Source organism: Eumetopias jubatus, unplaced genomic scaffold (assembly GCF_037043125.1).
Source record: "Eumetopias jubatus isolate StellerSeaLion01/CBP00866 unplaced genomic scaffold, mEumJub1_p1.0 scaffold_7, whole genome shotgun sequence".
NCBI lineage: Eukaryota > Metazoa > Chordata > Mammalia > Carnivora > Otariidae > Eumetopias > Eumetopias jubatus.
This window is the reverse complement of record NW_028274813.1, coordinates 108797478-108822896: the sequence shown is the minus strand read 5'-3', so window position 1 is coordinate 108822896 and position 25419 is coordinate 108797478. Positions and strand designations below refer to the sequence as shown.

The 25419-nt window shown below is 38.0% G+C and overlaps 1 protein-coding gene and 1 pseudogene across 1 annotated transcript in view; one reads left to right on the top strand and one right to left on the bottom strand.

The window, feature by feature from the left end:
• The window catches only part of GLCE (glucuronic acid epimerase), a 115235-nt gene that overhangs the window by 67813 nt on the left and 22003 nt on the right, over window positions 1-25419 (bottom strand). The window lies entirely within an intron of this gene.
• LOC114206306 (peptidyl-prolyl cis-trans isomerase A pseudogene) lies at window positions 3234-3760 on the top strand (annotated as a pseudogene).

The following is a 25419-nucleotide window of genomic DNA, read 5'->3' as shown; positions in this document are numbered from 1 at the left end:
GTCAGGGATTGGGGAATGTGGGAATGGCTAACTACAAAGCAGGTGTGTGAACTGAGGTGTGGGATGGGTAGTCCTATGGGATTGAGCCCTTAACAGGTGGAATCTGATACAATCTCTAGGTAGATGGTGTCAGAACTTAGTGCAATTTGGTGATTTATAGCAAATACATACATTTGCTCATTCAGATGACCAAAACATATTTCTCATATACATTTGGATTTCATCTGGTTCCTAGCTCACAGTTCCCAAAACCTTTTGTTATATTTGGTCTCTTGGCCTCAGTTCCTATAATCACTTCAGAGCCATAAAGGTGAAATGGGTGTCTTGTTACTTGTAACAAGTCCCTTTCCACCACAACTGGGTTTATGATAATGAGGTGACTTGTAGAAAGTAACTAAGTAAGGATGGAGGCTGGTTTCCAGAAGAACCAACCATGTGATTAGGGGGTTGGAAATTTAGTTCCACCCCGTGAACTTCCAGGGAGGGGAGAGGGACTAGAGTCTGAATCAAGTGCCAATGGCCAATGATTTAATCAATCATGTTTATGTAATGAAACCTCCATAAAAACACAACAGGAAGGGTTTCAGAGAACTTCTAGGTGGTGAATATGTGGGCATTTGGAGAGTAGTGTGCTCTTAGAGGGCATGGAAGCTTTGCACCCTTTTCCCATACCTTGCCCTAGGCATATCTTCCATCTGGCTGTTCCTAAGTTATATACTTTTTAATAAGCCAATAATCTAGTAAGTTAAATGTTTCTTTGAGTTCTGTAAACCGTCTAGCAAATTAATCAAACCCAAGGAGGGGGGGTCATTGGAACTTCTGATCGATAGCTGGTGGGTCAGAATCACTGGTGACAATCTGAGCTTGCAACTGGTATATGAACTGAGGTACGGAGTGCACAGTCATATGGGACTGAGCCCTTAACTGATTCTATCTCTGAGTAGATGGTGTCAGAATTTAGTTGAATTGTAGGACATCCAGCTTGTGTACAAGAGAACTGCTTGTTGGCGTGGGGAACTCCTCTGTCCTCTACATGCACACATATACAGGGTGTAACTGGGTCCAGAACTTTTTTTTTTTTTAAGATTTTATTTATTTATTTGACAGAGAGAGACACAGCGAGAGAGGGAAAAGAAGCAGCGGGAGTAGGAGAGAGAGAAGCAGGCTTCCCACTGAGCAGGGAACCCAATGCAGGGCTCGATCCCAGGATGCTGGGATCATGACCTGAGCCGAAGGCAGACGCCTAATGACTGAGCCACCCAGGCACCCCTGTAACTGGGTCCAGAACCTTTTAACAGGAGAATATTCAGTGTGATGAAAACTGTCTGTATGGTACTGGCATAGTGGATAATGACCCTGTGCATTTGTCAAAACCCATAGAACTGTACATTGCAAAAAGTTAACGTTAAGGTATGCAAATTTTTAAAAATCAACTAAGATGGTAGGGAAATTTTAAGATAGAATGCAGTCTGTGACAAATGAATGTGACTGTATTGCAAATGAATGGCAGAACCCCACTGAAGACGTTGGAAGGAAAATGAGCTGACCTAAGTAACTTTGGAAAACAATGTTTTAAATGGAAACTTTAAGGCTAAATACAAAAGGACCCATACATAAACACTGTACTCTAGTTGGTAAATTTATTTCTCATGGGAGTAACGGTTATTCTAAATTTAGTTTTTACATGTAAACTGGCGTGGAACAAATATGTTTTGTTTTGGAACAATTTTGGAACAAATTTGTTTGGAACAAATTTGGAACAAATTTGTTTGGAACAAATTTGGAACAAATTTGTTCCAAACAAATAGTAAATATGCCAGGTTTCTCATTCTCAGAGAAGTCAGAAGTTAAGCAAAAAGGAGAAGGCTAGAATGAACCTTATGGTACTGGAGCAGAGTCACAGACGTTGGTATGAACTTAACATATATACTGTTTAATACATAATACAGATGGATAAATACAGAAACAATTATAATGTGTACAGACACACGGATTAGCATACAGATGTATAACTGCCACCTCTATCCTCTGAAAAGGCCTAGAAACAGTGACACCCCATAGTAAGGAGTACATCCAGCACCCAGACACTGGTCTCTAAACACAATTCTCCAATACAAGAAGCCAGAGCTCAGAGAAATGAATGATTCTAGGAATAGGGTGGAGAAAATACAAGATAAGTTTGGAGTATCTTGTAGTGCCAGAAAGTAAGACAGTACTCAAAAAATGTCAAAGGGATACAGCGTTCAACAATGAAATAATTTTAGCAACAAAATAAATAACACAGCATTCATTGGATTATAAGCCAATGTATAAAAGAAGTATACATAATGACCTAAATGAATGAACGAATTAATTAATGAATGAAAGGTAAGGGACAAACTTCTTTACGGAAGAATTCCTAATAATATACGTAGACAGACCCTCATCCATAAAATGAAATCATCACCCCACCTCCTTGAATGCAGGCTAGAATTAGTGATTCATTTCCAAAGAACAAATGACAGAAAGAAAGAAATAATAACTTTACAGTGTAGAAACCTAGCAAACACTACCTTAACCAAGTGATATTATCATACACGCCCTGATATGATGTGACACAAGAAGGGTACTTCACTGTCATAACTTTGATATTCTTCCCTAAAACCCTTAACCTCAGTCTAGTCAGAAGAAAACATTAAACACAAATTGGGGACATTCTCCAAAATACCTAACTAGTATTAATACTCAAAATTAGTAAGGTCATGAAAAACAAAAGACAGACTAAGAAACTGCCACAAACCGTAGGAGACTAAGGAGACTTAATAAATGCAATGTGGAATCCTTGGAACATAAAAAGGAGACTAGTGGAAAATGTGACAAAATCCGAGTTTAGGATGTGGAATTTGGTTAACATTAAGGTACCTATGTTGGTTTCTTCATTTTGATAAATGTACTTGGTTTTGGTTTTATAAGATGTTGTCATTAAGCTGGGTGAGGGCCATACAGGGATCCTCTGTATTATCTATGCAACTTTTCTACAAATCTAAACTATTCCAAAATAAAGCTTCTATTATTTAAAAAAAATGGACAAAACACTTGGACAGACCCAAAAAGAATATATGTATAGTAAAAAAGCACATGACAAAGTGTTTGATATCATTAACTATTAGGAAAATGCAATTTAAAATCATTATCAGATATCATTCCAAATCTATTAGAACGGCTATAATTAAAAAAAAAAAAACCACTTGCAGATGCCGCTGCCCGAGAGCTGCCTGTGCCCACCCAGCCATGGTCACCCCATTGTGTTCTTTGATATCATTGCAGACAGCAAGCGCTCTGGCCACATCCCCTTCAAGCTGTTTGCAGAGCTCCAAAGGCAACAGAAAACTTTTGTGCTCTGAGCACTGGGGAGAAAGGATTTGGTTATAAAGGTGCCTGCTTTCATAGGCTTATTCCAGGATTTACATGCCAGGGTGGTGACTTCACATGCCATAATGGCACTGGCAGCAAGTCCATCTATGGGGAGAAATTTGATGATGAGAATTTCATCCTGAAGCACACAGGTCCTGGCATCTTATCCATGGCAAATGCTAGACCCCGCAAAAACGGTTCCCAGTTTTTCATCTGCACTGCCAAGACTGAGTGGTTGGATGGCAAGCACGCGTTCTTTGGCAAAGTGAAGGAGGGCATGAATATTGTAAAAGCCATGGAGCGCTTTGGGGCCAGGAATGAAAAGACCAGCAAGATGATCACCATTGCTGACTATGGACAAATCTAACAAATTTCACTTGTGTTTTATCTTAACTACCAGACCATTTCTTCTGTAGCTCAGGAGAGCACCCCTTCACACCCACCTGTTTAAAATATCCTATCATCTTTGTGTTCTCACTGCAATTCTATAGGTTTCATGTTTTCCTTACTCCCCTCCAAGTCTAGATGGATTACAGTTAAGTTTATGATTATGAAATAAAAACTAAACAAACAAAAGAATGACCATCCCAAGTGCTGGCAAATAGGGAGAACAACTAGAACTATCACACATTGCTGACGGGCATATAAAGTGTTACAACCAATTTAGAAAACAGTTTGGCAATTTCTTATTAAGTAAAATTATACAATTACCAACAATCTCACTACTATGTATTTACCCAAGAGAAGTGAAAACTCGCATTCACAAAAGCCAACAAACAAATATTTATAACATCTTTATTCAAAATAGCTACAAACTTGAAATACCTCAAAGTCCTTCAATGAATTAAGGGATAAACTATGGTACATCCATACAATCAAACACTACTCAGCAATAAAAATGAATGAAATAATGATATACAAGTTAGGTGAAATCTTAAGGCACTATGCTGAGTAAATGCACGTGTAACTATCTCAAATAGCTATATACTTTATGATCCCATTTAGTGGCCATTTTTGAAAAGACAAAATTATATGACAAAGTGGTTGCCAAGGGTATTGGGTGAGATAGAGTACAACTACAAAGGGACAGCATAAGGGAGTTTTATGAACTAATGGAACTATCCGGATATCTAAATACTGACTGTGATGACAGTTACATGAAAATCTACACACGTTAAAGTTCATCAACTGTACACACAGTCAATTTTACTGCATGTTCATTAAAAAATTAATTTCTGATACTTAAACAAATAACCTTTAAGTCATCAAGATTTTTCCAGGATATTTAGTTTGGATTTTACAGTCTATAAAAATCCTCTCATTTATTCTGGCTACTTTTAAGATAGAACAAATGACAAATTTCTCAACTCAGCCCTAAAATATAGAATCACTGGGGGATCAATTCCTCTAGTCAGTGCGTCACCTGCAAAGGAGTCTAATCTAACAATCACAATCCCACCTAATTGAAGAGTAGATCCTGACATGTACTTAATGGCATCATAAAAGAACTTTCATTTATTTTTTTAAAAAGAATACTGATTTATAGCCAGAGAATTCCAGGGAGGGGGAAAAAAGGTGATTAATTCTACTTCAAATGCATTGAGAACATTCTAAAAATTGGAGAATAAAATAATCATTTGTTTCCACCTTTATTATCAGGGGAAAATTGTTTTACCTGAATACGAAAAAGGTGAAGCTAGGATGTAAATCAGGTAACATAATATTTCAGAATTCTACTCTTTTGCAAGAGTTTTACTTCAACTAATATAGTACTACTATAAGCTTCCATTATACTATACACATAGCACAAAACATTCAAATCCATACAATTGGTTTAAATTTAAAAATCTACATAGAAAGGCACTACCTCTCCTGAAAACACCTTTATTATTATTTAATCTTTCTGATTCCTAGGTTTATCTTAGGTGTTATTTTTTTAAAATCATATTCAGGCAAATATTTTATTTAAATAAAACTCACTAATTACTTTTTTTTCAAAGGATACAGCTATTCTCAGTTGTGCTAGTAAATTTAGCAACGATTTTACATTGCTATACTTTGTTTAAAAGAATCGGAGATTTTTTTGAAAAGCCAATCTCCAACTGCACTAATTTCAAATGGAAAACAAAAACCTCTGTAAGGAACAGTTTTTACCTTAAGGCTTTTGTTTTCCTAATATTACATTCAATTAGAAGTGAAATGGCCTGCTTCAGAATTTAGGTTTATTTTCCCCAGAAACACATTTGGAAAAATTAATGACTTACATCTGAAACCATATCCTTTCAAACTGAAGCCATTTTTATGTAGCCACAGTAATAGGTCACTAAGGCCAGTTTAGTTTTAACACCCACTAAAACAGCGCCTACTGCAAATCAGTATGCTTATTCCTCCATGTAATCTTCTCAGTAAATGTTCAATTTACTAAACCAAGGCTGCTTTAGTAATTCAAATCTGACGTCTAAAGATGCAAATATACCTGTCAAAAGCTTTCGGTAAATCAGTAAATTCCATCTCTCTGTGGCATTGCGTGTATTTAAGTCACTGCTACATTTTAATGTCCAAAACCACAGAGGATTTTTTTCCCTTCTCTTTTTACAAAAATCAAAAGAACCTCAGTTATTTTCATTATTATGTTGTTATACTTCCAGCCTCCTTCAAAAGTTTCCCTTTAATAAGAATTTTTGCCTATGAACGAAATCTGACAGGATGCTACACTTGCCTAGACACTGAAGCATTAAAAAAAAATGCCCACAGAAATCAACATTATCTGTTAACGCTTTCATTTACAGTGCATTAAACCACCTCTATAAAATAAAAGTAGCTATCACCTTCCTTGACCCACACTAAAATCACCCAAACTTAATAGGACAATACCCACCTTAACATAAGCAAATGAAATGAATTTTTCATCCACTGTTCTAAAATTTCTTTTATCAGAAATAAAATTTTGTGTAAATATACTTAGGCTACTTGTTTGGAGACATGAAGAGTCATATGGATAAGATATCCATAAATAATGTTAAACTGCCAAAGAATCATGAAGGAATTTTGGTTGGAGCTCTGTATGTACCAAAATTAAGAAGATGCCCTAAGACCCCATGTGACATTTACGCTTTGGAGCTCAAACCTGTGTAACAAATATATTTAACCACTTGCCAATTGTTCTGATAAAAAGTTCTGTGATGATCAAGTTTGAAATTGATGCTGGTATATTATCTATAAACCTCACATACCCATGCTTATTCCAACCCATCATTACTAAAGTTCCTCACTGCTGCTCTGGGACATTACATAGCACAGAATAATCTTGACCATCACTGAAAAAATTAAGAACTGTCTTTAAAAGTCTTTGAACAGGGACGCCTGGGTGGCTTAGTCAGTAAAGTGTCTGCCTTCAGCTTGGGTCATGATCCCAGAGTCCTGGGATAGAGCCCCACATTGGGCTCCTTGCTTGGCGGGGAGGCTGCTTCTCCCTCTACCTGCTCTACCTGCTGCTCCCCCTGCTTGTGCTCTCTCTCTGACAAATATATAATCTTTTTAAAAATTTTTTTTAAAAAGTCTTTGAACAATTGGTAAGAATCCTGTGGTCTTTCACAAAAAAACAGACTGACACTCAGCACACAGCAGGAGCACAACAGGGAGTTGTGTATGGAGAAGATAACTCTAGGCATAGTAAACAGATAGTCAATCTCTTTCATTATCTTATTTTTATTCATTCATTTTTCCCCCTATTATTTTAAGAGGCTATCCATCCATGGAAAAGCCATATTGAGAAGTTTATTTTAATGTGCTTCAGGGTTGGCAATTCTTCATTATCTATTGATGAATACAGGGATTAAAGCAACTGCTGATTTTTTTTTAATTGGGTAGGTACTTTCTGGCTGTCGAACCCAGGGAAAAAAAGCAAAAGTGCCAATTTATATGATGACAGCATTTATAAAGCTGCCTTTAGCACCTTGGAGTTTTAACTCAGAAAAGGAAGATGGAGTACATGGTAATTCTTAAGGCCTTTACAAAATTCTTCAGTAGGTATCTGATTAAATCTTAACCTGTCATCTGAGTCTGGATTGAACTCAAAATTCCTCACTGCTTTTAGAGTAGAAAATATCAGGAAAGAGAGATAAGTCAGGTTTCTAACAACGCAAAGGAAAACCAAAGTAAGCCTTTGTGAACAGTATCTGTTAAGCATCTAAGAAGTAAAACATTGGTCTAGTGGTGGGATGAGGAAAGGGCCACGACAAGGAACACCAGTACCTGCTTTCAAAGAACTTAATGTAAATACGAAGTACATGAAGAATCCTTTATAAAGCACTGCTGTTTCGCTTGTTTTTATAAAAGTATGCTGCTATATACATACAGGCAGGGCAGGGAATGTGTCTTGCCTTGTTTATCACAATAGCACCAGTGCCTATAGCAATGCCTGACACAACGCAAGCAATCAAAAATTATTTGTTGGACAAATGAATACTTTCAACAGCTATGTCAATACTGACTTGCTTTCCTTAACTCCAATGACCTAGCCCCTTTTGACAGACTGAACAGCCCTCCAAAGATATCCTTGCTCCTTTCCCTCCTACCCCCAGCCTAGCTATCCCTACATGGCAAAAAAGACTTTCAGTTATAACTAAGATTAAGGATGCTAAAATGGGGAGGTTGGCCTAAATTATCCAAGTGGGTCCAATTTAATCCTTTAAAGTGGAAGAGGAGCGCGCCTGGGTAGCTCAGTCATTAAGCGTCTGCCTTCGGCTCAGGTCATGATCCCAGGGTCCTGGGATCGAGCCCCGCATCGGGCTCCCTGCTCAGCGGGAAGCCTGCTTCTCCCTCTCCCACTCCCTCTGCTTGTGTTCCCTCTCTCACTGTCTCTGTCAAATAAATAAACCTTTAAAAAAAATAAAAATAAAAAAATAAAGTGGAAGAGGAAGACAAAAGGTGGATCAGAGAGATGAGACAGGAGGAGGAGGAAATACCTTAAAGGGCCTTGACCTGTTGTTGCTGGCTTTTAAAATAGAGGAAAGAATGCCATGAGCCAAGGAATGAGGGTGGTCTTTAGGGTCTGAGAAGGGTCCTCATCTGACAGCCAGCAAGGCAACGGGAACGTCAGCCCTACAACTGCAAGGAAGAGACTGCTACCCTGCGGAAATCTTGATTTTAGCCCAGCTGGACCCTCGTGTTGTCCTACTGACCTACAGAAAGTAAGATAATAGATTTCTGTTGTTTAAGCCACAAAGTCTGCAGTGATTTGCCCCTGCAGCAATAGAAAACAAAACAAAACAAAACCCTCTAACCTCTACTCTAGCAACCTGAATGTATAGTCTCTTGCCATCACCTTGACGCTACTTCAAAGATCTCAAATCCTTAAATGCTTCAATCTGATCACAATCTCCTATTAACTCTTCTACTTCATGCTGCTGGTACCTGTCATTATGAAGGAAATATCTTGTCTAAAGGAAGGGATATCCTGAAATAAAATGTGTTGTTTACCAATCCCAAATTCTATTTTCTAGTTACAATGTTCAGTCAGCATCCTACCAAAGAGTGCATGACTGCCCCCACAGAATGGTTATGATAAAACTGCAAATTTCACATTCCTTGCAACATACAGTACCAAGGACGTACACAGAAATGTGTTATTAAACAACCCAGTGTGTCAAATCCGGACTAACTTACTTTCAAAGGAAAAGCCTTTTGTTTTTAAATCTGGAACCATTTCTTTGCCTCTTTATATTTATACACTTGCTCTAAAATATTAAAAAAAACCTCATAAACAATCTGTTTAACAGTAATTAGAATTTTATCTAGTTAAAACAACAGCAGAGCATGCCACAACACAGATGGCAGAAGACTTTCTCCTTGCCTGATCAGTGTCAAAGAACTGTTCTCCTATTTCATGATTAAGAGGAATTCTGTTGCAGGCTCCCCTCATTTCCAAAACACATGCTTGTGGAAGGACAGCTTTATTAAGAAAGCCTTTGTTCAGCAGAACTCTTGGCTATTTCTCAAAGATTTTTCTAACTGCCCAGATAAAACCTAGCCAAATATATGATTAAGGAATCAGAATGGATGGAAAGCTGTACTATTGATTTCATTCTGGTTCCAAGTCCTTAACCACACTCATTCCTTGTGGAACAGGTTTCCAAACTTGGAGCTTTTAAAAATCCCAATGTTCAAAAAAAAAAAAGAAAAAAGAAAAAGAAAAAAAGAAAAATCCCAATGTTCAACTTATACCCCATACCAATGAACTCAGAATATCTGGGGAATGGGACCAGGCATAAGTATTTTTAAAGATCCCAAAGTGGTTCCAGTATGATTTATGATTAGCAGTGTGGCATGGTACAGTGCACTTTATGGAATTGGCAGCCTGGGTTCTGGCACTGGCCCTGCCACCAGCAAGTTTGGGTACATCACTGACTGGGTAGCCATTTCCTCATCTGTAAAAAGATAAGGCTGGGTAAGTTATTGCTAATATTGAACATGTTATGAGTCTAGGAAGAGATTCCTTAGTTCTCTTCTAAAGATTAAACTGCCTCAATTTTAAATGCACCCCCCCACCAAAATCCAAATCTGTGACCTGATACTTTTTCCAGCCTTTAATTAAGAGCTTATTTTTGTAAAGAAAGATTATTTTATAATAGGGATCAAATTTATCTATGCTTCAACTGCTCAGATTTTGATACATTATGTCTATCCAGGTCATAAAGTAGTATATGGACTGGGAATGATGGGAACCTTGAATGATCTCAAAATACAGCTTGCTATTAGACTACTTCTTGAATTCCCATTAAGTTATATACTACATGTATTCTGATTTTCCTAAGTAGCATTCCTGGTTTTATTTGGGTCACAGGGGCATCATATGATTTTTACCTTTTCACTAATGTTAACTTATTTCATAAAAGCAAAGCATTAAGGATGTGGGAAAACAGGGATTGGGAGAACCCTCGGGTAGCAGCTGTGGCTGACAGTGTCAGACTGAGTCCTCGCCCTTGCCAGCCCTCTCACAGATGTATGCTACCAGACATGAGGGCGCCTGGAAAAAAGGCTAATCCATTCAACATGTTAAGCACCTCATAGTACCAGGGTTTGGGGACAGGGCGGCACACTTCTAAAATGGACCTCCAATGATCCCTGCATTCATGGTACTCACATGCTTGTGTGATTCCCTGTTCCGCTGAGTGTGGGCTGGGCCTAGTGACTTCCTTCGAAAGGAGAGAATAGGGCAAAAGTGAAGGGATGTCACATCTGTGATTAGGTTAAAAAGATTCTGATGCCCTACTTGCTAGCACTCTCTTCTGCTAGTACTCTTTCTTGCCCTCCTGCTTACTTGCTCTGAGGGAGATACTCTGGAAAGGTCCACGTGGCAAGGGACCAAGGGAGGCCTCTGACCAACAGCCCAACAAGGAAATGAATCCTGCTAACAACCATGTGAATGAGCTAGGAAGTAGATCCTTCCGCAGTAAACTTTCAGATGAGACTGCAGGCCCGGTCAGCACACTGACTGTGGCCTTGTAAAAGACCCACCTAAGCCATCCCTATATTCCTGACCTACAGTGAGATAATGTGGTTTTGAGCTGCTAAGTTTTGAAGGCAATTTATTAGGCAGCAATAGATAATATAGGCACATAACAATGAACAAAAACACTGTACTGAAGGAAACAAGAGTTGAGTAATGAGTAGGATCAAGGTACCAAAATCTGGTAATGGGTGAGAGACATGGACATAAATGTAATAAAGTGTTTTAAGCACTCTGACAGAAGTATATATATGCAGGTGGGGACATAAGAAAGGGTTTGTTTTTGGAAGGGCACAGGCAATGAAGTTCTTTGAAAGGGAGGAATGTGAGTTATAAGCATGAAATATAACGGTCAGTTTGGAAAACTATAGGTAATCTGGTAAGTCTGGAACACAGGAGGGCAGAGATGATTATTAATCCTTCAACTTCAAAAATGTGCAAACATTTATAGGTAGCATAAGAGTCGAAGAGCTCTCTAGTATTGTACATAGTATAACTTTAGTTATATTAATAAACCCTCAACCTCCACTAGATTACAGAACATCATCTTATTATGGAATAATATCACTAATTATGAATAAATGGTCCATGCTCCAAGACAGGACTCAGTGAGGGCCAATCTTTCCACCTGTTTCCTAGATCCCAATTCCCCTCCACCTATGCTTCAGCAATGACCTCTTCTCTTTACTGCATTGTCAAATACTCCCTCTCTACTGGGTCATTCCCACCCCATATTTAAAAACAAAATTAAAAGGCATCTGGGTGGCTCAGTTGTTAAGCATCTGCCTTTGGCTCAGGTCATGGTCCCAGGGTCTTGGGATCAAGTCCCACATCGGGCTCCCTGCTCTGCGGGAAGCCTGCTTCTCCCTCTCCTACTCTCCCTGCTTGTGTTCCCTCTCTTGCTGTGTCTCTCTCTGTCAAATAAATAAAATCTTTAAAAAAAATAAAACAAAAATAAAATTCCCTTACTCTATATGCCGTGTGTGTATAGCTCCCCCTTTATAATAAAATTAAAAAGTGTTGTCAATACTCACCATCTCATCTCCTCTTGAATCCATCAACCAGGTTTTACTCTCCATCTATGTCAAACTTGCCCTTAATAAAGTCAATAATGACTTCCACATTGCTAAATACAATAATCAGTTCTCACTCTTCCTCTTACTTTCCCTATGACCAGCAGCTAATACAAACAGTAACTTCTCCTATAAAATGCATGGCTCCCAGAACACACAAATCTCCTGGTTTTCATCTTTCTTATTCTCTTTTGCTGGTTCATTTCTCTTCCCCCTAATTATAGAATGTTCTAGACTTCAGTCCTTGGACCTCTTTCTTGTATGATACTGTAATTTATAAAAAGAAATATATATTTGGTCTTCACCGTTTCTGGCATGAAGCTCCTAAAACTCTTGGAATTTTGGAATTTCCTAAGAGATTGAGAACAATAAAGGTGTCTTTTGTTATGTTAATGAGGTGACTTAGAAAGCACCAAGGAAAGGAGCTGGTTATAGGAAGACCAACCCTGGATTCAGAGGGTTGAAATTTTCAGTCCCACCCACTTGACCTATGGAAAAGGAGAGAGAGGGTCAAGTGGCTGGAGGTTCAATCAATCACCAATGGCCAATGATTTAATCAATCATGTCTATGTAATGAAGCCTCCATAAAACACACAATAGGAGGAGTTTAAAAGAGCTTCCAGGGTGGTGAACATATGGACACTTGGAAAGAGTGGTGTGTTCCCTGAGGGCACAGAAGCTCTGCACCCTTTCTTCATATCTTGCCCTATGCATCTCCTTCCACCTGGCTCTTCCTGAGTTATATCCTTTTATAAGAAACCAGTAATCTGTAAGTAAAGTGTTTTGAATTCTGTTAGCCACTCTAGCATAAATTAACCAAACTCAAGAATGGAGGGTCACTGGGAATATCTGATCTATAGCTGGTGGGTCAGAAGCACAGGTTAATAACCTGGACTTGCATCTGGCATCTGAAAGGGGAATTAGTCTTGTAGGACTGAGCCCTTAACCTGTGTAATCTGATGCCATCTCTAGACAGATAGTTAGAATTGAGTTGAATTGTAGGATATCTAGCTGGTCTCTCAAGAACTGCTTGGTGTGGGGAGAAAAACGCAGTCTGGAATTGGGTACAGAACAGTACTTCCATCTACATTCACTCTCTAGGTGGTCTCCTCCAATATGAGGGCTTTAAATACAATCTCCAAACTGACAACTCCCCAAATTATTCACTGGTAGATAAACAGCCTTGTCGTCTCTCCATAATTGTCTTCTAATACATCCAAACTGCCTACTCAACATTTACTTGGAATTTAATAAGCATTTCTTAGCAGATTCAAAACCAAACATCTGGAGTGCCTGGGTGGCTCATTTGGTTAAGTGTCTGCCTTCAGCTCAGGTCATGATCTCAGGGTGCTGGGATGAAGCCTGTGTCAGGCTCCCTGCTCCCTCTCTTGCCCCTCCCCCCACTCATTCTCTTGCTCTCTCTCTCTCTCTCTCTCATATAAATAAAATCTTTAAAAAAAACAAAAACCAAACTCCTAATTAACCTCACCACCACCCAACCCACAAACTTGCTCCTCCTTCCACAGTCTTCCATCTTAGTAAATGGTAACTATAAGCTTCTAATAGCTTAGGCCAAAACATCTGTTAGCCCTGCTTTCCCTCTCCCCCTTATTTCCTATCAGCAAAACCTGTTGACTTCACTTTTAAAATAGAATCCAACCATTTTTCATCATCTCCACTGCTACCAAGCACACAAAGATTATTGCAATAGTCTCCTAAATGATCTATTTCTGCCTCAAACCCCCCACTCGCCCACCACTGGTGATAATTTAAAAAAAAAAAAAAAAGGCCATGTGATCACTCTGCTCAAAACTGTCTAAAGGCCTCCTTTTTTCAGATTAAAAGGGAAAGTCCCCCAAAGTTCAATTAACTAGCTTGCCATTACTTCTCTGACCTCATCTAATATTCTCCCCTAGGCTCACTCTACTCAGTCACACTGGCCTCCTCCCTGTTCCTTGAACACACGAGGCACATTTTCCTTAGGGCCACTGAACTTGCTTTTACCTTGGAACAGGAATACTCTTCCCTGAGATAGCTTTTTGTATAGAATCCTCCTTCATGTCTTTGCTCAATCGTTCCCTTTTTCTCTGGCCTGCCCTCCTCCAATCCCCATGCCTCCCAATATTCCCCATCCCCTTTCCATCTCTTATTTTTCTCTACAGTACCTATTGTTATCTGGCATACTATGTATCTCATCTGTTATTTTCTGTCTCCCTTCACTAGAATGTAAGCTCCACAAGAACAGGAATTTTTGTCTATTTACTGTTGTACGCTGCTCTAGAACATTGCCTGACAATAGTAGGCACTGTATTAATATTTTTGTTCAATGAATGAATGAACCAACCAAGGGGATTCTCCCACCGATCCATTCTAATATCGTTAGGGGAATAATCTGAATAATTTCAAAGGTACCAAAATATTACGTGCATATTTCAATCATTATGATTTAAGTTCTGGCAGATTTAAGTCCCTAATTATATTCATATCGGGCTCACATTCGTTTGCATTCCCTTGGATGCATACTAATTACATGGGGAAGAGTACTGCAGAATCATCTTAAACAAGGAGAACCCAGATTGATTTTTTTTTTTAAGATTTGTTGATTTGAGAGAGAAAGAGAGAGAGGAAGGGAGGGAGGGCAGAGGGAAACGGGAATCTCAAGCAGACTCCACACCAACCGTGGAGACTGAGTCAGGGCTCCATCTCACGAGCCCGAGATCACGACCTGAGCCAAAAGCAAGAGTTGGATGCTCAATGGAATGCACTCCCCAGATTGATTTTTAAAAATAATTTTCCACAGGGGCTCAGTAGGTTAAGAGTCTGCCTTTGGCTCAGGTCATAATCCTGGGACTCTGGGATCAAGCCCCTGCTCAGTGGGAGCCTGCTTCTCCCTCTCCCTCTTTCTCTACCCTCCACTTGTTCTCTCCCTCTCTCTCTAATAAATAAAATCTTTAAAAAAAATTTCTCTCTATAGATAATCCAAAGTGGAAAATCCACACACAATATTTCACAGAATATAACTGTTAAGAATTTGCAAAGTCTAGGAGTAGAGCGGAAGTAAACATTTCAATCAAATTTTACTAGTATAAAAAAAACTTTAAGATTTTATAAACTTTGTCATTGGTAATTTATAACCTTTGCATAATACAGTATCATGTATTTTCCATCTATACTCCGACCTACCTTTTCCTTTTTCTAAACTATCAGTGATAAAAGCAATGAACTATTTAGATGAAACTAACAGATTCTCAATGAACAGGACTTGATGGAGCTGAGATAAAATTTTTTATAACTATATTTTTATATTTGTATTTGTGTAATGTTTTACACATTTTCCAAAATGCTTTCACATCTTTATGATCTTTATGCTGATATGTACAATAAGCAAGCAGCTATTATCACACCCTCACCCACCTCCCACATACTTACACACACTTTATAGATGGAAAAAAATTGAGTCTTAAAGAGATTAACTGACTTGCTTAGGGGCACAAAGCTATATAAGTGGTTCAACCTGGACTGTAACCAAGTTCTTTCCAATCCAAGTCTACTGTTTTCTATCACAACGTATTACCTCACCCAGTGATTAAAGAAAGGTACCACTGCTTAAGTCTACAAAACTTGACTGCAAAAGCGTCTTCCTTCAGGATTGGATATTTTCACATTCCAACCTATTATAAAATGCTTTTTGCAGGTGGTACAAATGTGGTAACATTCTCACAAAAGAAATGAGAAAAAGCCCAAGAAGTCAGTAAAATCGAGTAAAGAAAACTCAGTATCCAAAGCAGTAGTAACATGAGATTAATGGTTATTCTCCGCACACAAGATCAGTTAAGCATCTGCTTTCGGCTCAGGTCATGATCTCAGGTCCTGGGATCGGCCCCACATCGGGCTCCCTGTTCACTGGGGGTCTGCTTCTTCCTCTCCCTCTCTGCTCTCTCTCTCAAGTAAATAAATAAAATACTTTAAAAAAAATAAAAACAAAAAAATAAATTAGTCTTACCGTAAAGGCAATTCTGGGTTTGCCCTGAAACTGCTTAAAAACAAGCCATGAAAGGATCAAACTTACCTGCAAGTAATTTAGCAGTTTACCATAAAAATTCTGACATTCTTTAATGTAATTCAACAAAACCCAGCAAACAACATAAAACAATGATGAGCATACAATAATCAAAAATACAATAATCAAAAATTATTATAAAATACAGCATAAAAATAGGTTTATGAATAAGCAACAAAAATGTGACCCATGAACTAGAAAACCATAGCAATATTAACAGAACCAGAAATGAAAGAGATGAGCAAATCAGGAGATGAAGCTACTAGAGCAGCTAAAATAAATATATTTGCTCAACAACATGATAGAATATCTGAATATAATGAGACAAGGAAACCTATAAAAACGAACCAAATGGAACTTCTTGAAAATGAAATATAATGAAATGAAAAATACCTGAAATAAAAATATAACTGGAAGGGATTTATAGTAGATAAGCCACTGCAGAAGTAAACCTGGAGACTGAAGAAGAAAACTACTCAAAAAAGGAGAGAGAGGGGAAACAAAGATGTTCCCCTCCCCCAAATGAACAGACTCAGTGACCTGTGGGACAGTAGCAGCAGTCTAACATATGTTCAACTGAAGCATGAAAACAAAAGAGATGGAGCAATGTTGGAAAAAGTAATGGCTGAGAAAATTTCAATTTGTTGAATACCTCAAATTTACAGTTCCAAGAAGTCCAAGGAATCCCACACAGGATAAACACAAATATACCTTCACACGTACACACAAAGTACATCATAAACCAATTACTGAAAACAGCGATGAAAAATCTTAAAAGCAGCTGGAGGAAAAAAGGTACATTACATACAATGGAGCAAAGACAAGAATCGCCACAAATTTCTCCTCAGAAGGCATCCAAGCCAGAAGACAACAAAATAAAATCTTTAAAGTGCAAAAAGGTAAAGACAAGGTGACCTACTATGCAGAAGAGAGTTAACATAGCAAGTTCAAGACTGCTATCCTTAGAAAACATTGCCTAACTAATACAGGTGGTTTACTGTACCTACAGTGTTTGTGTAAACAATATGATTGATGCTAAACACCCGCTTTCCTTCTGGGAGACTGGTATTTTGGTGCATGCTAGGCAGAGGATGCTCATGTAACCAACTCTCAATAAAAACTTCGGACACTGAGTCTCTAATGGGCTTCCCTGTTAGACAACATTTTTCATGTGCTGTCACAATTCATTGTTAAGAGAATTAAACAGGTCCTGTGTGACTCCACTGGGAGAAGACTCTTGGAAGTTTGTGCTCTCTCTAGGCTTTGCTCATGCACCTTTTCCCTTTGCTAATTTGGCTTTGCATCCTTTCACTGTAATAAATCATGAGTATAACTATATATCCAGTCCTGAGAATTCTCCTAGTGAACCACCAAACCTGAAGGCAGTCCTGGAGACTTCTAACAGACTCAAAGTCAGTACTGGAAAAAATATCTTTCTGAAATGTTGATAAAATACTTTTTAGACAAATAAAAGCTGAGAGAATTTGTTACCAGGAGACTTGTACATTAAAAAATTCTGAGAAAGAATTTCTGCAGAAGAAAAATGATAAAAACATAAATCTGTACAAAGGAATGAAGAGCACTAAAATGAGTAAATATGTGAATAAATATAAAATATTTTCCTTCTCATTTTAAAAGAATAATAATCTAGTATGAGGTTTATAAAATACATAGAAGTAAAACATATGACAACATTTGGAAAAGTGATGGGATAAGGGAAAAAATACACTGTGCTTAAAGTCATACATTATACATGAAGTGATAGATTATTATTTGTAGGAAGACTGTGATAAGTTAAAGGTGCTTATTACAACCATGTCAACCACTGAAAAAGAAAAAAAAAGTTGCAGTTCATAAGGCAATAGTGGAGATAAAATCGAATACTAAAATGTACTCAATTTAAAAGAAGGTAAGAGTAAAAAAAGCAAAGAGATGGGACAAAGGAAACAAATAGCAAGATGGCAGACACAAGCCCAACCACATTGTATAACACCTGACTGAAAGGAAGAGATTATCAAATTGTATAAGATGTTGTCTAAAAAGAAATCCACTTTAAATATAAAAAAACAAAAAGGTTAAAATTAAAGGATTATAAAAATATACCAGGTTACCACTAATCAATAAAGAGCTGGAATCACTATCTTAATATCAGGTAAAGTATATTTCATAGCTAAGACTATTACCAAAGACAAATAGGGTCATTTCATAATGATAAAGGAATCGATTTAATCATGAAGATGCAAGAATTCTACAGAGCTTCAAAATACATAAGGCAAAAACTGATACAATTGCAAGAAAGAACAGACAAATCCACAATTATTGTCCATGATTTCAACACTACTGTCTCAATATGTGATAGAACAAGTACACAGAAAATGAGTAAGGATACAGCAGACCTGAACAATACTATCAACCAACTCGATCTAACTGAATTTAAAGAACATTCCATCAACAGCAGAATATACATTACTTTCAAGTACACACAGAACCATTACCCAAGAGACTACATTCTGAGCCATAAAACCATTCTCAATAAATTTTAAGAACTTTGTCATAAAAAATATATTCTATTATCACAATGGAATTAAATTAGAAATTAAAATCTGAACATCTTTAGAATCCCCAAAAATCTAGAAACTAAATGACACTCTATCTTAAAAAAAAAAGTCTGAAATCAATGACCTAAGCTTCCACCTTAAGAAATTAGTAACAGAAGAGCAAAATAAACCTAAACAGTAAATTAAGTGTTCTCTCCTTTTCTGTAAAAAAAAAAAAAAAAGCAAGCAAAAGATGAGCGGGGGGGGGGGGTAAGGAGAATAGAAGGTCAGGACAACAAAACAGAAAACAGGTGGGAAAAAAAAGTCAGTAAGACCCAAAGCTAATTTTTTGAGATTAGTAAAACGCAAAATGGTAAGGACACTTTGGAAGACAGTCTGGCAGTGTCTTATAAAACGAAACATATTCTTATACAATCCAGCATTCATACTCCTTGGTATTGACCCAAATGAGTTGAAAATGTATCTCCACACAAAAACCTAGACGTTAATATTTATATAAGCCTTATTTATAATTGTCAAAGCTTGAGGGGCGCCTGGGTGGCTCAGTCGTTAAGCATCTGCCTTCGGCTCAGGTCATGGTCCCAGGGTCCTGGGATCGAGTCCCACATCGGGCTCCCTGCTCAGTGGGGAGCCTGCTTCTCCCTCCCCAACCAGCTCGTATGCACTCTCTAATAAGCGAATAAAATTTTTTTTTTGTAATAAGTGAATAAAATTTTTAAACAAAATAAACAAAACTTGCAAGCAACCAAGATGTCCTTCAGTAGCTGAATGGATAAATTATGGAACATCCACAGAATGGAATATTATTCAGAGCTTTAAAAAGAGCTATCAAGCCATGAAAAGACATGGAGGAAACTTAAATGCATATTACTAAGTGAAGGAAACAAATGTGAAAAAGCTATATACCATATGACATTCTGGAAAAGGCAAAACTATGCCAGGAGTTGGGGGAGGGAGAAATGAACAGGCGGAGCACACAATTTTTAAGGCAGTCAAACTACTCTATCTGAGGCTATAATGGTGAATACATGTCATTACACGTGTCCAAACCCATACAACACCAAGAGTGAATCCTAAGGTAAACTATGGACTTTGGGTGATAATGATGCATCAATGTAAATTTGAGTGTTAGTGGTGGGAGAGGCTGTGCATGCATGAGAGCAGGGGTATATAGAAAAATCTGCACTTTCTACTCAACTTTGCTGGGAACCTAAAACTGCTCTCAAAAACAAAGTCTGTTTTAAAAGAAATTTTTAAGTCCATGAAACCAAAAGCTGGTTCTTTGATATAAGTAAAACTGAAAAACCTCTAGCCAGACTAATCAGGAGGAAAAAAGGAAAAGAGGCAAAACACCAATATCAGAAATAGGAGAGAGAAATTATAGACATTAAAAAAATAAGGGAGGGCACCTGGGTGGCTCAGCTGGTTGAGCGACTGCCTTCGGCTTGGGTCTTGATCCCAGAGTCCCGGGAATTAGTCCCACATCAGGCTCCCCCTGCTCTGTGGAGAGCCTGCTTCTCCCTCTCCCTGCCGCTCCCCCCTGCTTGTGCTCTCTCTCTCAAATAATGAATAAAATCTTTAAAAAATAAATAAATAGGGGCACCTGGGTGGCTCAGTCGTTAAGCGTCTGCCTTCAGCTCAGGTCATGATCCCAGGGTCCTGGGATCGAGCCCCGCATTGGGCTCCCTGCTCCCCGGGAAACCTGCTTTTCCCTCTCCCACTCCCCCTGCTTGTGTTCCCTCTCTCACTGTGTGTGTCTCTCTCTCTCTGAAAAAGAAAGAAAGAAAGAAAGAGAGAGAGAGAGAGAGAGGGGAAGGAAGGAAGGAAGGAAGGAAGGAAGGAAGGAAGGAAGGAAGGAAGAAAAAGAAAGGAAAGAAAGAAAAAAGAAAGAAAGAAAGAATAAGGAAATGTTACGAACAATTCTGTCAATAAATTTTACAACTCAGATGAAATAGATAAACTCCTTGAAAGACAAACTACCAAAGCTCGTTTAAGAAATAAATAGAATAATCCTGTTACCAGTTAAAGAAACTGAAATTGTAGTTCAAAATCTTTCCATAGACAGAACTCAAGGCCCAAATGGCTTCATTTTTGAATTTTACCTAAAATATAAGGAAGAAATAACACCAAACCTAAAAAACAACCAGAAAATTGAAGAGGAAGGAGGGAATACTTCTCAACTCGTTCTACAAGGCCAGCAGTGTCCTAATACCAAAACCAAAGGCATTCTAAGAAAACTACAAACCAAATCTCTCATGAATATAGACACAAAAATTCTTAACATTTCTGTAAATCAAAGGCAACAATACACAAAAAGTATAATGCATCATGACTAAGTGGTATTTTTATGAGAAAAACAAAATTGGTTTACCAGTTAAAAATGAATTAATGTTAAAAAAAAACTTTATATAAGAGTCTATCTTTTAATGTAGAATATATGTTCTCATTTTCTTATTCTTTATACACTCATGTTAACACTTTTCTTCATTTGCAAGAAGAATAAAATCTTCCTCAAAGAAAAGATGTAATAATTACATGAAAGCAGTATGAGAAATGTAATGAAGGGAGGAGTGATACAGGGTGGGAGAGTGTGATTGAGTCCTCGGTGGCAGTGAGTCCTCGGTGGCAGTAATTTTGAGGTCACTTAGTCTCTAAATTTCAATGTTTTCTTTTATAAAATGGGGACACTAATACTCTCCCATCAGGTTGAAGGAAGAATAAAGTGCATAAATGTTAGGTACTTGGTATGCTTGTACACAGTAACAAAAGTCAACATACGTTAGTTCCCTTTTCCTTTCGAAATCTATAAACAGTATTTCTCATATAAAAGAAAAACGCAAATTGCAGAACTGGTCTTCTCATTTAGAAAAGAGATTGCCCCAAATCTAACATGACAGCAGCAACTAGGTCAAAACAAAAAGATAAATGATGTCAATTCAAGAAGCATCTATGTTTTGGGGCACCTGGGTGGCTGAGTCGTTAAGCGTCTGCCTTCAACTCAGGTCATGATCCCAGGGTCCTGGGACGGAGCCCCGTGTCGGGCTCCCTGCTCCGCAGGAAGCCTGCTTCTCCCTCTCCCACTCCCCCTGCTTGTGTTCCCTCTCTCGCTGTGTCTCTCTGTCAAATAAATAGATAAAATCTTTAAAAAATAAATAAATAAATACAATAATAATTCATCAAAAAAAGCATCTATGTTTTGTTTCATATTTTATTGTAATAAAATACAGAGAGAAACTATATTTAACATAGCTTATTAAAACATATTCAGATTCCACTTGTACATTAACCTAAGACATGATGAATATATTAAATAGTATTTTAAAAATCAAATTCCTCACCATCACCTTAATTTCATTCAACTCCAAATAGAACTTTTGCTTTTCAGAGTTCTCAGCAATGAAATGCAAATCTCCTTTGGCAATAACAATCAAACTCCACCCACATTTCTGTGGGAGACCTTAGTGTTCTTCAAAAGAATAACGTCCCAAGAAAGGAAAAATGCATTTGGGAAAACAGTCAATAACTGGAATAAATAAATAAATGCATCCATCATACCCTGCAAGCCACATAAAGCACTATAGCTTACATTTACTCTACAGCTGCTATCTTCAAAAACAGCTTTAAGGCAAAAATTTGAAGTAAAAAAATTGTAGGGAATATCTGAAAAGTTGCTACTAGGATATACTTACTAGAATCAAGCATTCAAACAGCTTTTACTCATTACAAAACATCTTTTACTCATTGAGCATCTAATTTCAAAAAACCTGCACACACCCTTATCTTCTACACTCAAAAATCTAAGATCAATTATTTACTTTTTAGGACCAGAATCTGCTGTTATTTACGTTTTCTCCCTTTAAATGCCCACTCTTTAATTAGTGTAAAAATTAAGACAATTTAAAATCGTGTCACTCTACACTTCTCACATTTCTTTCACATCATTTTATTTGACTCCCACAAGAACAACTTGGCGAGAAGAAATTTGATCTTATAAAGAAGACAGTTGAAGGTCTGAGAGATGAAGTGATTTGCCCATGATCACACATAACTGGAAAGCAGTGAAGCTAGAATTAGAACCCTAATCATAACCCAACTCACCTTCTACTTTATCACAATGCTCCAGGCAATTTTTGAAGAGAGAAAGGAGATACAAATCAAATCACTAAAGTCTCTATGTAAATGGCAGCTAAGTCAATTATCTGGAGGTGAAAGAGGTTAAAAATTATTGGTTACAAGGAGATACAGATTCAAATTTGCCAACTATCTCCAATCTTTTCACTATTTCAACATTCTCTTTTTAAAGAAAGGAATGCTTAATAATTGCTGTATTGCTTTCTATGATAGAAAGCTCTGAACATGGGCAATTAAATCAATAAAATATGACTAAGTATATTTCAACTCATTATAAAAGTCTAACAGAAACCTCAGAGCATGTAGTACACAACCAAAGCAGACACTGTGACTGCTCCAATATCCATTCCACAACTCTAAGTGGCAGCAACTAGGAAAACTGACTTCAGCTCAAGGGTGGGCTTGTCCCCATCCTCACTGCCAGAAATTCAGAAATGAGGAGGACTCATGCCAAAGAGACATGAAGACAAGTTCTCTGGTAGCTTCTGGTTAAGTCTGTCCTTTCCGTCCAGAGGAAGCTGTGGGGTGTCCCATTGGATGGGGGGGGCACCAAACACAGGGTGCTCTGATTGGGTGGAGGCCGGTGGCTTGGGTGGTAAAAGAATTCACCCAAGGCAGAACAAAGGAGATGAAAGTTTACTGAATTCAAGGAAGCAGCAGGCAGGGCAGCAACAGAGAGCTTGTCTATGATGGAAGACGCAGTGGTAAGGGGCCCCAGTTATAGGGCAGAGTGAGGGAGTGTGGGGACATAAGGAATTTTCCCTTTGTTTTGTAAACTTGGGAACTGTGCCTGGCTGTAACTGGTCCGTTAGGGCCTATGGTTATTTTGAGGTGGGTCTCTTAATGAGCCTGTTGGCAATGCCTGTTTGCATTTAGCTCAGTGGTCACTGTGGGCCCTTTTACCTTACTCAGGTTTCCATTGCTCAAACTTGTTGCCTAAAAGCAGCCTTTACAGATGCCAGACTTTTCTTCCTTGTAGAACATATGGTTCCTTCTTGGCAACCATCATACAACTACAGAGAAAGTCCTGCTTTGGCATAAAGCCAGTGTTATGGAGCCTCAAGAATCTGAATTCTCGGTGTCTTCAGTAAGGTAGTGACGAACTAATCCTGAAGACTACTGTCCTTTAAGACTTCCAGTTATGCTAAGCCAAAAAACTTGCTTGTTGTGTAAGGCTGTTTGAAATGGGCCTTTGATACTCACAGCCGAAAGAAGCTCAACTGAAACAGACACTGAGATAATACATCTAGCTGATGAATTACAAAAGGTGCCTAAGAACTAAAATGAGCTCCTGAATTTTTAAAAAGATTTAAGAACACTTACTCTGTTAGCAGGTAATTTAGATGTAGTAATATAAAATAAAAAATAGAATTTTCAAAAAGAAATGGAACAACTCTATGCTTATTTTTATAATTAAAATTCTTACAATTAATTTTTAATAAAAAGTTTAATTAATAAAATCAGTAATTTTATAATTAACATTTTCTCTGACTTGGGTATTCCTGGAAGATTTAGAGGGAGGCAGAGTCCATGAGGGGGAGAGGTGTCATTATTTTGTACTGTATGCCCAACAGCTACACCTAAATTGAGGAGGTGTTTGGGAAGCTGCAACAAAAATCATTGTTAATGGTTCAGGATCAGTCTTGGCAAATATTAAACCAACTACTGATTTCAGTCTTGGGTCTGACATTCATTTTTATGAAAAATTTCTGGATGCCAAAACACAGAAAATGCTTATTAATTCTAAGTGCTACTAAAAGGAATAAGTCTACAAAAACACTGTTAAAAAGAAAACCACAGGCCCAAAATGGCATCACTTGGGCAAGGCAAGTAACCAAACCAGGGTTTTAACACCTAACCTAACTGCGGTTTCAACCTCCCACAGAAATGTAAGTCTTAACCTATCAGGAATTTTTTTTTTGAAAGATTTTTTATTTATTTATTTGACAGAGAGAGACACAGCGAGAGAGGGAACACAAGCAGGGAGAATGGGAGAGAAGCAGGCTTCCTGTGGAGCAGGGAGTCCAATGCGGTGCTTGATGCGGGGCTCGATCCCAGGACCCTCGGATCATGACTTGAGCTGAAGGCAGACGCTTAACGACTAAGCCACCCAGGCACCCCCAACAGGAATTTTTTGATAAGCACCAGCAGGTAATCTGTCACATGAGCCCCCTCTATCCCCTAAAGAAAGATGAGGAAATCCACCTAATAATACCCCTTGCCCTTCTACCTAAGGGAAGATGAACTTGCCTGGAACAATCCTTTCTTTTCTTTCACTAATAACCTTCTTGCCCCACTCTCCTTCCTATAAAAAACTTCGAGTTTGTACAGACCCTCGGAGCTCCCCTCTACTTGCTAGATGAGATGTTGCCCAATTCACAAATCACTTAATAAAGCCAATTAGATCTTCAAATTTACTCAGTTGAATTTTGTTCTTTGACAATATTAAACAGGGATACACTTAAATTCCTAAACTCCACAGCAATTTCTGCAGTTCTACAACACCAGGTACCTTCTATGTCTCTGTTTATGATATTCTCTCTCTCCTTGGGATGTTCTTCACCCCCTCAACTGGCTAAAATGACTCTTGCTCTAACCACCACTTGGCTCTCCCTTACCATGGCTTCCCAATGAAAGGGAATCAAAACAGTACACTAGGAAAAATAAACAGAGAGGAAGGCAGTAATGGAGGAA